Source organism: Sus scrofa, chromosome 4 (assembly GCF_000003025.6).
Source record: "Sus scrofa isolate TJ Tabasco breed Duroc chromosome 4, Sscrofa11.1, whole genome shotgun sequence".
Classification (NCBI taxonomy): domain Eukaryota; kingdom Metazoa; phylum Chordata; class Mammalia; order Artiodactyla; family Suidae; genus Sus; species Sus scrofa.
The window spans coordinates 34,219,803-34,234,567 of record NC_010446.5 but is presented as its reverse complement, the minus strand read 5'-3'; the positions used below and the strand labels follow the sequence as shown (position 1 = coordinate 34,234,567).

General features: G+C 42.7%; 1 protein-coding gene across 8 annotated transcripts in view; it reads right to left on the bottom strand.

Annotated features, from left to right (window-relative positions):
- The window catches only part of AZIN1 (antizyme inhibitor 1), a 35,894-nt gene extending 22,694 nt beyond the window's left edge, over positions 1 to 13,200 (bottom strand). For 4 of the 8 annotated variants that reach the window (XM_021088635.1, XM_021088637.1, XM_021088634.1 and 1 more), the window contains exons 1-2: positions 12,530 to 12,887; positions 7,680 to 7,817 (exon numbers count right to left, since the gene is read on the bottom strand). The gene's annotated coding sequence lies outside the window, so the exon portion shown is untranslated. Of the gene's footprint in view, positions 1 to 7,679; positions 7,818 to 12,529 lie in introns of those variants that run through there. The other 4 variants (XM_021088631.1, XM_021088632.1, XM_021088638.1 and 1 more) reach the window with 4 other exon arrangements.

The following is a 14,765-nucleotide window of genomic DNA, read 5'->3' as shown; positions in this document are numbered from 1 at the left end:
TAAAAATGAAAACTTAAAGATATTTTGAAACTTATACCACTACTATTACTCTAAAGAAGCCTAGGGGCACTTCTACCTTTATTTTTTTTTTTATATAGGCATTTGACAACTTAACACTCAGCTCAGCTTAAAATAGACACAATGCTGTCAAAGTCATCTTGGCATTCCACATCTGACAGAAAAATGTTACTTACCACACAGAATACCTTTAGAAATAACTGGATACAAGAGAAGGATGACTTTGGTACTACAAACCTAAGGTCTGGAGCAGGCTTCCAGGAGGGTAGTTTCAGGAATCTACATACTATAACTGGTAGTCAGAAAGAAGTTTCAACAAATTGTGTATTCATAAAACCATATAAACTTTTGTTGTATTGGACCATAAATAAACGATGTACTTTGGATAATCAGGACAGGGGTTGCTTTAGTTGACAGCAAGAGTGAAGCCAGTAATGGCAATAAACAGCTGAAGTTTTTTAAGTGATAAAGTTGAAAAAAACGTAACTCTAGTGGAAGAACACAAAGGTGACTGACAGCTGAAGGATTATTTTTTTTAAAACAGGTAAGAATATACATGAAATATACGGGGGTAAGGGGGGAGAGTCCTAAAGGAAATAAATGAGTCTAACAAACTAAATTTGAAATGCTTGTATAAAGGCTTCCCAATAAAATTCCTCATGATTCTAAATACATCTAAATGAGAAAATGGAAATACAGGCTTTTCACAACAATGTACTTTGTATAAGAAATTGACAAGATTAGGCTCTCTTTTTAGGGAAAAAGTCTTGATTATTTGATGTGAAAAGTAATTTTTTTTTTTTTTTTACAACACAGCCTGAGACATAACACAAAACATTTCCATTCTTCAAATTAAGGTAAAAAGATTTTTGGTTAAAAAAAAAAAACTAAAATTTTTCTTGAGTATGCATGTACCCATACAGAAGTAAATCCCAATGGTAATTAGAATGTAGTAACACTACAGATAACTACTGTAAAGTAACAAATAAATTAAATAACCATATTAATTTCAAGCTTTCTAGTTGTCCAAGTGCAGCAAAGGGAATAAGCCTTGAAACAAATGCACTTTACTATTTTGATTACCTTAATGCAAATCTCACTAACACCTCACCAAGGGTAAAACGTCTCATCATATAAAGCAAGTATGCATTATAATTATTGCAGTAAATACCAGGTGAAGGACAAGTGAATACCTTAGAAGCCCCTATACATCTTTACCCAGTAGCAGCTGTTGCATTTCCTCTAGAGTAAAAGCATGTCCATGCTTTTCTAGTCAACATTCCTCTATATGCCCCTAGAACATTGGCTTTACTGGTTTTGCACTATGAATGGAATCAGCTGTTTGCCTACCATGACTTCTTTTGCTCAACTTTATTTTCAAGTGCTTCATGCAGATAGATACGGATAGAGTCAAGTCAGTTTGCACTTTCTTTGTAGATGTGTCACATATTTATCCAAACAGGACCTATGGGTTATTTCCCATTTTTTTGCTGTATTATAAGCACTATAATTTCTTGCCATCATTTATGTACCCAAAGGGAGCATTACTCAAACTGTGGTCTGCAAACTAACTGATCTACACCTTAAGAACTTAAGCAGCATGCTACCTGACATTCTTGCATCAGAGTCTGTCTTGCAGACTGGCAATTTAGGTAGTAGCAGTAGTCTAGGGCCACATACCTGGGACCTAGAAACTGCTGGGTTGTTAGTGAAAAGTTGTTTGCAAGCCTTCTGCTCATTTTCCAACTTTTTTTGTTTTTGAAAAAAAAAAAAAAAAATTACCTGCTGGAGCTCTTCATCAATTCAAGATTAACAAATTTGAGTATTATTTATTTATTCTGTTATAGTGTCCATGTTGAACATACTAGGATAGGTTAATCTTAATCTACTTTGGGTCATGCTAAATGTAACATGCCAATCATGTTTTACCTAGAGGATGAGCTAAGAAAATACCATACTTATTTAGCAGCTCTTCATAACCTAGGCAGAGGGATCTTTGTAGTAAAAACACAAATTAGATAAAAAATAATCTAAAGTTCATATATTCAACATAAACCTAAATTAATTTCAGCCTGTATAGCACATAAAGTCATAGCTGGGAGTTGGATCCTAAAAACATGCCGGACTACTAAAGAATTCAACTAGAATATAAAACTGGGGAGTTCCCATCATGGCTCAGTGGTTAACGAAATCTGAGGAACCAGGAGGTTGCGGGTTCGACCCCTGGCCTCGCTCAGTGGGTTAAGGATCCAGCATTGCTAAGAGCTATGGTGTAGGTCCCAGATGCAGCTCAGATCTGGCACTGCTGTGGCTTTGGCGTAGGTTGGCGGCTACAGCTCCGATTAGACCCCTAGCCTGGGAACCTCCATGTGCTGCAGGTGCAGCTTTAGAAAAGACCAAAAAAAAGAAAAAAAAAGAGAAAAAAAAATATATATAAAACTGAAAAACTCTTACAGTTAAGGAAGTTTTTACTAGACAAATCTGAAGAGAATATAATTCTTACGATTCTTATCGATATTTTAAGATTAACATGGCTACTACTACTCACATTCACAGTAACAATTATCCTAGAGTGAGTGAGGCTGTCCAACAGGAACTTCATGACTGAAATGTTTTTTGTTTGTCCAAAACAATAGCCATTAGCAGCATATAGTTTCCAAATACTCAAAATGTGTCTCAAGCAACTAAGGAACTGAATTTTTTATTTTATTTAGTTTTAATTCTTTAAGTGTATATAGCTACGTGGCTGGTAGCTACCTGGACTGAACAGAGTAGCTCTATAGGATGCTGTTTTTTAAGAAAATTTTAAACTTCTTAAGATCAAGTCCACACACATCACAGATTAAAAACACAAAAGGAGTTCCCGCCGTGGCTCAGTGGTTAACAAATGTGACTAGGAACCATGAGGACGCATGTTCAATCCCTGGCCTTGCTCAGTGGGTTAAGGATCTGGCGTTGCCGTGAGCTGTGGGGTAGGTGGCAGATGCGGCTCGGATCCCGAGTTGGTGTGGCTGTGGTGTAGGCCAGCAGCTACAGCTCCGATTTGACCCCTAGCCTGGGAACCTCCATATGCCGTGGGAGTGGCCCCAGAAGAAGCAAAAAGACAAAAAATAATAATAAAAATAAAAACACAAAAAAACGTGATACCCCCAAGTAACTCTGAGGAGAAAGAACAAAAGGGAACAAAATTGTACACCAAGTAAATTCCAGAGAAATGAAAATGTGTACTTAAGATAGTGAACAAAATGCAAAAAGCATAGAGCAGAGCATTCCAAAAGGTTTATCATCTTGGCTCCTGTTCCAAGTCACCCAGTTACAGGTATTTAACACCTCATGGTGGCTGAATATGGCCTGGACAGGCTGAACTTCAACAACCTAATAATCTTTCCAACTCAGTTTGCTGAACAAATATTTTCCATTCCTGACATAATGTTGTCCACATTATTCACTGGGTTGTAGAAAAGGACCAAATCTGTTAGCTTGCGACAAATTGCTTAAGTGTGCATGGATGACCCTGGAGTGGAAACAAAGGACAGGAGTATCTGTTTTCTAGGCCTTACCAGCATGTGAGAGCATTTTACTTATATTAACAGCCTCTTTATGCTTGCCAGCCTAAAACAGTAGCTGACCATTTACCTAGATTTTAGTTTACATAAGATACATCTCCAAATGCTTTTTTGAAGGCAATGAAGTACCCAAACTCAAAAACTCTGAAATAAAACCAAAGAAGGGGAGTATAATGGAACACAGATTGGTATTGACTATTAATTTTCTCAGTTCTACAACCTTCTGTAATCAATGTAAGAACCACTTTATCCCATGGTCTACAATGCAGTTCCCGTCATGGCTCAGTGGTTAATGAACCCAACTAGTACCCATGAGGATGGGGTTTGATCCCTGGTCTCGCTCAGCAGGTTAAGGATCTGGCATTGCCATGAGCTGTGGTGTAGGTCACAGACTGGGCGGCTGTAGTTCCCATTTGACCCCTAGCTTGGGAACCTCCATGTGCCTCGGGTTCGGCCCTAAAAAGACCAAAAAAAAAAAAAAAAAAAAAGGATCTACACTGCTTTCCAATCTATTTGGCCCTCCCAGGAAAGAGTCTACATTTACCTAAAGAATAAATACTATGTTTCCTAGGGCCCCTTTAATCCATTAACATGCTATTATTCCCATTGGGTTTATATGAAATGATTTTTGCTACTTTACACAAGTGATGAAGCATCACCATCACTATGCATACACATACTTTAAAAACTGGTCTCTAAATCTGTGTATTTCCATGATTGTTTTATTCATCTTCATGGTCAAAGAGCACCAACAACCATTAATAAAAGATCTGCCAAATTTGCTTGCATCACAGAATCTTTACCAAAACTTAGACATTTCTCCACAATGACCCAAAAACCTACCTTTTCTATTCAATTAACAGTGAAACATGAAGGAATGTCACCATGTAAATTCATAAAGAATATTTTATTTCCTTAAAGCAATTCAAATCTAGGTAAAGCAGGCCCTTTTTAAAGCACATGTAAATATTAACAAGAATATTAAAATTTTTAGAGTCTGTTTAAACAAACCAATTTCCCATTCTTAGATACAAAACATTAAAAGGTATATGCTAATGATTATTCAATGGCTTCACCAGATCTGCCAACAAAAAATAGCTGGCTTCTGTTCTTCTGGAATAGTCTTTAATCTATTATTAGCTTAAGCATTTAAGATACTTTTACAGTGCTCACACATTATACCACACAATATATTCAAAAGAAAAAAAAAAAAAAAAACCTTACTATGTAAGCAACTTACAAAGTTTCCAGATAATGAAATGAACTATCTCAAAATTAAGATAACCACCAATCATGGCTCAGTAGTTAATGATTGTGACTAGCATCCATGACAATGCAAGTTCGATCTCTAGCCTTGCTCAGTGGGTTAAGGATCCAGTGAGCTATGATATAGGTCACCAGCTATAGCTCTGATTTGACCCCTAGCTTGGGAACCTCCATATGCCACAGGTGTGGCCCTAAAAAGCAAAAAATTCAGGTGGTTGCTTGATATAAATGAAGCCAAATCCTAGAGTTTAGACTACCTGCACAGAAATCCTATTGGAGTAATGGAGTGTAACCCAGTTCAAATAGAGTTCATGTAACCACACATCTTGCAACGCTATGTGTCAAGTATTTTCCATGAAGACTAGCATGTTTAAGTCCTGTCAGTGATTTCCAATTTTCTAAATAGGATTTCAAATGTCTAGTATCATAAACTCCTATTGCTGTCTGAAATGCACATTTCTGAAATGCAGACTCTCTTGCCATCTTTACCAATTCTAATCCAGAAAATCTTGGGGCCAGATATCTTACTGAATTAAAAATTTCTCAAGATTTTAGAATGGCAGTTTGGAACACATACTTTAAACATATTATATAACACCTTCCAGGAGGCATGAGTCAACATGTCCAGAATATTTCTGCAGCAAAATTTAGGAATATTAACACTAAATGGGATAAGTCAAAATAAAAATAGCCTCAAATCAACTTAGATTCAGGTCAACGTTTTGTTCCCAAATCAAGTTAAGTCACATCAAGGAAGCTATAAAAATTTTTAACTTTCAGATTTTGGAATTATATGAATAAGGGATTGTGGCTATAGCTTTATAGCAAAGCACCAAGAAATAAAGTTTCATTTAACATAATACACATTATACCTGGGTATAGTAAGTCAGTCAGTCACTTTGATTGCCAGAACCCACATTTTCTATCTGTGCCCATCCACACTACACTCCACACACAAAAAAAGAGGGGGAAACTATAGACTTTTTGTGTTCTAAAATACATTCATTATCCTAAATGGACTGTTTCTGTTGTGGCTCAGCAGTAACACACTAGTATCCATGAGGGATGGGGGTTAGATCCCTGGCACTGCTCAGTGGATTAAGGATCCAGCATGGCTATGTGCTGCAGTGTAGGTCACAGACCCGGCTTGGATCCAGTGTTGCTGTGGCATAGGCCAGCAGCTGCAGCTCTGATTTTGACCCCTAGTCTGGAAACTTACATGTGTTGTAGGTGCAGCCCTAAAAAGAAAAAGAAGACTTTCCCTGATTTGGCAGAATCATTTATCAATGATTCTTATTTCTCAAGGCTAAGAGGAAACGCTAACAGAAATAAACATAATGCAAAGTTGTTTCTATTAAAGAGACTTGAAATAAAGAAGCCTATTCTTTAATAAGGTCTTGCAGTTTGCTCTTAAATCTTCATCAAAGAATCCAGTCCCCACTATGGACTCAAATACACCCCACCCAGAAAAGCTTTAAATCTCCAAGCCAACGTGGAAGAAAATCAGATATGCTAGAAACAGAATAGATAACTAGCAAAAATTAAGAGAAACTGGTTTAGCACTGAACTGGTGGTAACTTTACTTTTCTTGAATATGCATATAATATACTTGGCTAAAATGCAGATTTCTGATTCAGGTTTGAGTGGGGGCTGAAAGTCAAGTCTATCTAGGTGATGCTAATGCTACTGTTCAAAAGACCACAGTGCATTAACAAAGGGCAATTAAAACACTCAAAAGAGGAGTTCCCTCCGTGGCTCAGCTGTTAAGGAACCTAAGATTCACAATGATGCAGGTTCGATCTCTGACCTCACTCAGAGGGTTGAGGATCTGGCATTGCCATGAGCTGTGGTTAGGTCTAAGACATGGTTCAGATCCTGCGGTGTAGGGCGGCAGCTATAGCTCCAATTTGACCCCTAGCCTGGGAACTTCCATATGCCTCGGGTGTGGCCCTAAAAAGCAAAAAAAATCAGGTATAGTAAGAAACTATCCTTGAAAATCTCTTGGGAAAGGCAGGATGTTGGGAGACAACATCTATCATCTCTCAGCAAGTCCTCTAAAAACAACCAGTTTTTTCCACCAGGTAAGTATTATACAAAGTCATTTTGTGAAAAAGAATATAAACTCTAGAAATAACATTGTATCTGTCAAGATGCTCATAGCTAGAGTCACCTCCTATATCCCATGCTCTGGGATACAGCTTCAGTAAGTGGAATGGGAAACAGAACCTTCTGCTCTTTTTCAAAATGTCTTTTTTGGTGGCTCAGTGGAAATCAATCTGACTAGCATCCATGAGGACGCAGGTTCAATCCCTGGCCTCATTGGGTTGAGGATCCAGCGCTGCCGTGAGTTGTGATGTAGGTCACAGACATGGCTCGGATCCTGTGTGGCTGTGGCATAGGCCAGCTGCTACAGCTCCGATTTGACCCCTAGCCTGGGAACCTCCATATGCTGTGGGTGCAGCCCTAAAAAGACAAAAAAAAAAAAAAAAAAATTAAAAATGTCTTTTTTTCAATCCACCAAATTAAATGATGTGATTCAATAATGTGATAAACTACTGTCCACATTTAATTTAAAAAAACCCAAATCCTCCCCAACTTAAATCTGGACTAGTAAGATTTCCTAAAACTTAGCCCACAGTATGTACTTAAGTACAGTAATACAGTGATCTAGTCACTACTAAACAATGCACACAACTGAATCAACTTTAAGGGTCACTGCACTTTTAAGTGGTAAATATAAGTTCTGAAAAAGACTGAGCAACAAGAACTTTCCTTTACTTCTATTTTACAAGACCCTCCACCACTCTTGTGAAATATGAAAATACTTACATGGACAAGTTAGGAGATGGAACCCCCCTATCATCAGCTAGGTTCCCAAGGTGGCTCAGCGTTGAAGTCGAACTGCTCTCTATACAGCACTTCTCCTAGGCCCTCTGGGTAGTTGTATACTTGGTCAGAAAGTTCGCCCTAAAGGAAAAAAAAGTAGTGATATTAAGTACTATGTTTAAAAATGTTAGCTTGTGCTTCAAGGTTAAATTCACAAAAATTAACTATGGGAAGAAGTTTCAGTTTTAAAAGTGTTTCATTAAAATCACATTACATAGGAGTTCCTGGCTCAGATTACCCCTGGCCTGAGAACTTCCACATGCTGTGGGTGTGGCCAAAAAAGGGTCACATTAAATGAAATGACGTTTTCAAAGGATTTTTATCAAAGTACCAAGAAGTACTTGATAAGTACCTTATGTGGTAATAAGCACTTCCAATCTGCTAAGAATACAAAATTCACATAATTTGAGGTCATGGTCATTTTACCAAGTTGCTCTCATCTTCCTACTCAGTTTCCAGCTTTCATCTAATTTCGTTTTTATTTGTATTTGTGCTCTAAAACCCAAATTTCTAAGTGGCCTAAAACTCAAAAGTGTCCAAGTACCCTCACCAACTTGGTATGTATGCAAGGCTGCAAATGTAAAATACTCTAGCATGATCCAGTAGTCTGAAATGATCCAGAATACTTGTTTTACTCTCCCAATTTCAAGTTTTTCTCTGCTCAAGTATAAAATCCTATGACATTTTAAGAAGGTAAGGAAAACATTTTGGAGTTCCTATTGTGGCTCAGTGGGCTAAGGACCTGAATATTATCTGGATGTGGGTTAAATCCTCGGCCCACTCAGTAGGTTAAGGATCCAGTGTGGCTGCGGTGAAGGCCAGCAGTTGCAGCTCCGACCCCTAGCATGGGAACTTCCATATGCCGTAGGTGCGGCCCTAAAAAAATTAAAAAGATAAAAAAACATGTTGTGACTTAGCTAATACAACCACCTATGGTTTACCTCCTCCTCATACCTACCAGATCTAAGTCACTCTACTGTAACTAGGAACAACATATGAATGTGAACATGCTTGGCACAAAATGGTACGGTTTTTTGTTTTTTTTTGTTGTTGTTTTTGTCTTTTTCAGGGCCACACCCGAGGCATATGGAGGTTCCCAGGCTAGGGGTCCAATCAGAGCTGTAGCTGCTGACCTACGCCAGAGCCACAGCAACACCAGATCCAAGCCGCATCTGCGACCTACACCACAGCTCAAAGCAACGCCAGATCCTTTAACACACTGAGTGAGGCCAGGGATCGAATCTGCAACCTCATTGTTCCTAGTGGGATTGTTTCCACTGCGCCGTGATGGGAACTCTGCAAAGCAAATTTTAGAAATGGTTTTTACCTATTACTGTTTGATTGGACAGATTTATCACCTCTAAACTAAACCACTACATCTTTACTTCTATTTGTAATTCAATGATTGCTACTTTTAAAGTAATACAACCTAACAATATTTGCTAGAAGACGGGTGGTAAGGAGACCAGGAAAAAAAAAAAATGATGAAAGTTAGTAATTTTAAGAATCTGAGATTTCAAAGCACTCTAGGCACATCTTAAGCATATCTCTCATCTCAACTAGGATGGAGCACCCTTGAGAGAGGGAAAATGTTGTTTCAATTTGGGGTATCTGCTCACATGCTTAATGACACCTTATGGAAAATGAGGGAAGAACCATGCCAACATGTAACATTACATTAGATTCCAGCTAAGTATTCCAAAACAAAGGTTCCACACCCAGGTAGTCTTAAAAATAAATTAAAAGCCGACTCATGCTGGATAGAGTTTATTCTCAATTACCCTAAGGAATAGGATAATTATCCTGGCTGAGACATTTTCACACACATAAACCCCATATATCCATAGTTCTTTTTCTGTTTAACGCCACCCAACTGCAGTGTTATGAAATGTTAAAGCCATTCAACTTCAGACATTCAAGAACATTCTTCGGGATCTCTCAAACACTTCCACCTAACAAAAAAGACAACAGAACGAAATCAACTTGGAAAGGAACCTTTCTTTTTTTAACAGCCTCACCTGCAGCACATGGAAGTTCCTGGGCTGGGGTCAAATCAGACCTACATCCAAGACCTATGCCAGAGCCACAGCAACACCAGATCCAAGCCACATCTGTGACCTACACCGCAGTTTTCAGCAATTTCCAATTCTTAATCCACTGAGCAAGGCCAGTTTGAACCCCCATCTTCATGGATACTAGTCGGATTCTTAATCCAACGAGCCACAATCCTAAAAGGTACATTTCAATGTAAATAAAAGCAGTATCAGGAATTCCTGCTGTGGCACAGTGGGTTAAGAACCTGACTGCAGAGGCACCAGGTCTGACCCCCCAGCCCGATGCAAGTGGGTTAAAATTATCTGGCTAGGTCACAGCTGGGATTTAATCCCTGGCCCGGGGAACTTCCGAATGCCATCATTTAAAAAAAAAAAAGAAAGAAAGAAAGAAAGAAAGGAGAGGGGGACTAACAAAGCCTTTTACATACAGAATAAATAGAATGTCCATTCGTATAGTTAAGATAAACCATGAGTGGAGTTCCTGTTATGGTTCAGTAGGTTAAGAATTTGACTAATATATCCATGAGGACAGGACGCAGGTTCAATCCCTAGCCTTGCTCAGTCGGTTAAAGGATCCAGCATTGCTGCAAGCTGCAGTGTAGGTTGAAGAAACAGCTCGGATCTCCCTGTTACTGTGGCTGTGGATTAGGCTGACAGCTGCAACTCCAATTTGACCCCTAGCCTGGGTACTTCCATATGCCTTAGGTGTGGTCTAAAAGACCAAAAAAAACAAAAAAACAAAAAAGATAAATCATGAGAGGGTAAATGAAAATTTGGAAAAAAGGAGCTCTAGGGAAAGAAAGTATTCTCATTTAGAATGGTGTTTATATTACTGGATCAGATACAACACTGCAACCAAATTCCTTAATTGAAGAAAATGCCTTGCTACATCTTGTCAAATAGCACAGGGAGAACTAGAATTGAGGTTTTTTTTTTTTTTTTTAATAAACAATCAGAATCATGCTTGCCTCTCTCAATGGGTAGAGAGGGATGGAGTTTGAGGGGAAAAAAGAACTTTCTGGGTTGGGTGAAAATGTTCTACATCTTGATAGAGGTTTGGATTACACAGCTGTATTTGTCAAAAACCAAATGGTACATTTAAGATTTGAGCATTCTGCTGTTATGTGAATTTTACTGAAACAATTACTTAAAAAGAATACTTAATATTGAAATTCTCTTTAATGATATGTGCATACTCAAGCTGGAAGGGTGAAGGGTTCTTTCTGGTGTCCCCAACTTACTTTGAAATACAAAGTAAGATGGACTGATGGCTAGATAGTTCAATGACAAATAAAGCAAAGTGTTAATTGTTAACTGACTCTACGTGAGGGTACAATCTTTTGCCTCTTTAGTTTGAAAAATTGTTAAGTTAAACCTGGGCGGCAAGAGTAATGGCGCTGATTACACGATTAGGGATCGTACTATCACCTAAAATCATCAGTAGCCTATCTCTTCTACTTAATGTAAACTCCTCAGGGCTTACTTGCCTTCAGAACCTGCACTCACCTACATTTGCAAAAGTAATCAAAAGATCATCAGGGCCTTGCCCTGCAATCTTTAGCAGGATTTCTGCCAGGCTTGTCTCCATTAACTTTTCCTGATCATCAGCTTCTCTCTTAAGACTCCTCAGGTTCCCATTCAAGCTGGGGGCTCAACCGTGAAAACACAACGGGACACACCTTAAAATGTAACCACGACGCAACCACAAAATCCAGTTAAATCTCCTGAAACATTAGGGGTTGAAAACTATGTCCCCGACCGTCTCAAGGCTTCCGTTAACTAGCAGCTTAGCCTAAGAAACAAACGTTCAGGATTTACATTGGGTTGAGTTAAAACACGACACCACCACTAACTGCTAAAACAGTACTTGATAAGGCACCCAAGCCTACCGCTCTCCCTCTCTCTGCCCAGGAACCGTGGCGCGGACAAGAAAACGAAGCCATGGTGACTAATCCTAGGGCTCCAGGAGGTGGCTGGGGTGAGTGAAGGCGACTCGGCCCAATCAAGAGCGCCGCAGGGGGGCGGAGCGGCAGCCCCGAGGCTTCCAGAAGGGGCCAAAGGCCTCTCGCGCTCGCTACCTGACACCGGGGCTTCCCCGCCGCCGGGCCCCAGGCGGCGTCAGCTTTCCTCCAGCAGAGGGGGGCCGCACTCCCCGCACCCTCGAGAACCCGTCCTCCTCCGGCAGCTGTCATAGGAGGCCGGCGCCGGGCCCGCCCCGCTCCATTCATAACCTAAGGCCGCGGCGGTTGCAGCCGGTCGTGCCGACCGCCGGGCTGCCAAAGGCGAAGGCGCGGCGCCGTTCGGGGCCGGGCGGCGGGACCCAGGCCCCTCCGGGCTGTGCCCGGCCCCCTCCCCGGAAACAGCAATGCACCACGGGAGCGGGGTGGGGGCCGCACGCCGCCGGGAGGCGACGCCGACCCCCGGGGGCGAGACCCCCGCGCGCGCCCCCACAGGCACACGCCCCCTTGCCCCAACAGCGGCGGCTTGGGCTCGGCCCCGGTTCGGCGTCCGCCCAAAGGCCTCGAGGCGTGCCCGCCGCCCCAGCCCGCCGCGCCGCAGCCGCCGCGGAGGCACCGGCAGCCGCCACACACGCCGCCGTCCGCCATGTTCGAGGCGGCCGGCCGCGGAGCGCTGCGGAGACGCTGGCCCGGCGGCGGGGCCCAGCCCAAAGCACCCGGCAGCTGCCCGAGGCCAGCCCAGCGCCCCGGCCCCGCCCGCGCCCCTCCAGTCGGTACTCACGTGAGATAACGGCCCAAAGAGTCGGGTAAAGCGTCTTCTCTTTTTCGGCGGAATTTTTAAAGAGGGATGTGGTTACCTTGAGCAGAAATACCCAAGGCGGCCTGGGCCATAGGCTGCGGGGACGACGTCGGGGGAAAAGCGCGGCACCGACACCAGCTGTGTAGCAGTGGCGGCGGCGGCCGAAAGAGAGAAATACAACAGCGCGGGCAGAAGGAAAACGGCGGCTGGGTGCGGAGAGGATTCGGCCTCGTCACACCGCAAAGCAGAAGAGCGAGAAAGAATGAGAAGAAGCAGAATAGGCGAGAAAAAAGAAACACCACAGCCAAGCGAAGAGCCTGAGTGTGTGGGAAGGCGGTACCGCAGACGCCAGTATTTATGGTAAGGGGGCGGGGTCTAGTGATGTCACAGCCGGCCGGGCTGCGGCGTGAGCGGGGCGGAGCGGAGAAGCGGCCTCGAGAGAAGGGAGGGGGCGGAAGAGAAAGGGGGAAGGCGCGGAGGGAGCAAAAGGGGGCGGGGCGGGGCGACCGCGACCCCGCGGTGCAGGTGCGGACCTCCAAGCGCTTCTCGCCCTCTGCAGCTTCCCAACCCGTGGAACGCCTGCGGCGCTGTCGTGGGCGGGCGGGGGAGAAAGGAAGAGGTTATCCCCGAGTGCTGCATCACCCGCGCCCCCACCCCTTGGGCGCCTACGTTTACGCCTGAGTTGGGCCCGGGCGCTTTGGGAGCTGCGTCCAGCGGCCGCAGCGCCGAGCGCACTCTGGGACTTCTCGAGTGCGCCGCGTGCACTGCCTGGTGAGGGTGAAAGGGAGGCCTGTGTGAGCCATCCCCGAGCCTCCCCCTTTGAGAGCGATCCGCATTGTGGGGCTTAGTAGGCTGTGCCTGAGAACTGCCTCTCCAGGGTGAAGCTCCAGCCCCCGCGGGATGCGGCGCTCCTTTTTGGAAGCGAGTTCCTAGTGGCCAGGACGGCTTTGCCCAGTGTTCGGGTGGTTGCAGAGGCTCGTGACCGCGTGGAAATGTCCCCGGTGCTCGCTTGTTGCAGTGTGGTGCAGTAGGAATTTTTTTTTTTTAAAGGAGTGTGGCTTTTATGCCTTTCTTTTTTAAAGAGTTGATGCAGTCATTCATTAAGTCATTAATGAAGGACCAGTGTTGGAGAGGGCATTGCTGATTTACAAGAGCACATTAATCCCTTAAGTCTCGTTTCGCGGTGCTTTTAATTTTACTACTCCATAACAAACTTACTTTACTGGCGAACCTAGGAGGACATAACATAGCTTTTAATTTATTCTCATCTTTTAAAAAATGTCTTCGCCCTGCTGATCGGAAACCCTGACTAACGCCTTGCAATTCAGATTTAAGGGCACAAATGAAATATGTATTGACATCCCTCCAAAATCAAGTTGAGATGAAGATCCTGACTTTTTTCTTTTTGTACTTCCCACCGTCTCTACTTTTTGAGTGGCACTGTGGTTGCTTAATAAATCATCAGATACAAAGGAAGAGAGAGCATTCCTGAGTGGAAAGGTAGCAACGCTGAAATATGGGCTCTGGGATGAAAGTAATACGTAAAAATCAGGAGCTGTGGACTCTGTTCCTGATTTCATATTTCCGTGTTTCGCTCTGCTGGCTCTTGATTTTCATTCGTTAAAAATTCTTTCGCCTCAGAACATTTATAAACACAGCACTTTACTAGACCCCCTGGTGGAGAGAGGAAGGCTAGAAATGAATACACCACTTGAAATCTTGCTTTATAGTCTAGCAGGGGAAATAAGACAACTACATAAAATAACTAAATTGTTGACAGATAAATAGATAAAATGCTGCATGGAACCTAGTGGAAGGAGGAAATGATTGCAGCTAAGAGGAAGGCTGCTGGGGAAAGATAGAGCCAGATTTTGAGAGCAGACATTCCACAAGGGAAATACATGAGAGAAGGCCCAGAAATGGGCCAATTCAGAGAACTGTGAGTGAGTTTTCTGGTTCCAGCTGTGGGGTATGGTTGCAAATGAGATTGAAAAGGTGAGATTAAGAAGGATGAGGTTGAAGTTCCTGTCCTGGCCCAGCGGAAATGAATCCGACTAGGAACCATGAAGTTGTGAGTTTGATCCCTGGCCTAGTGGGTTAAGGATCTGGTGTTGCGGTGAGATGTGGTGTAGGTCACAGATGCGGATGGGATCCTGCTGGCTGTGGCCTAGGCTGGCAGCTGTAGCTCTGATTGGACTTTTAACCTGGGAACCTCCAT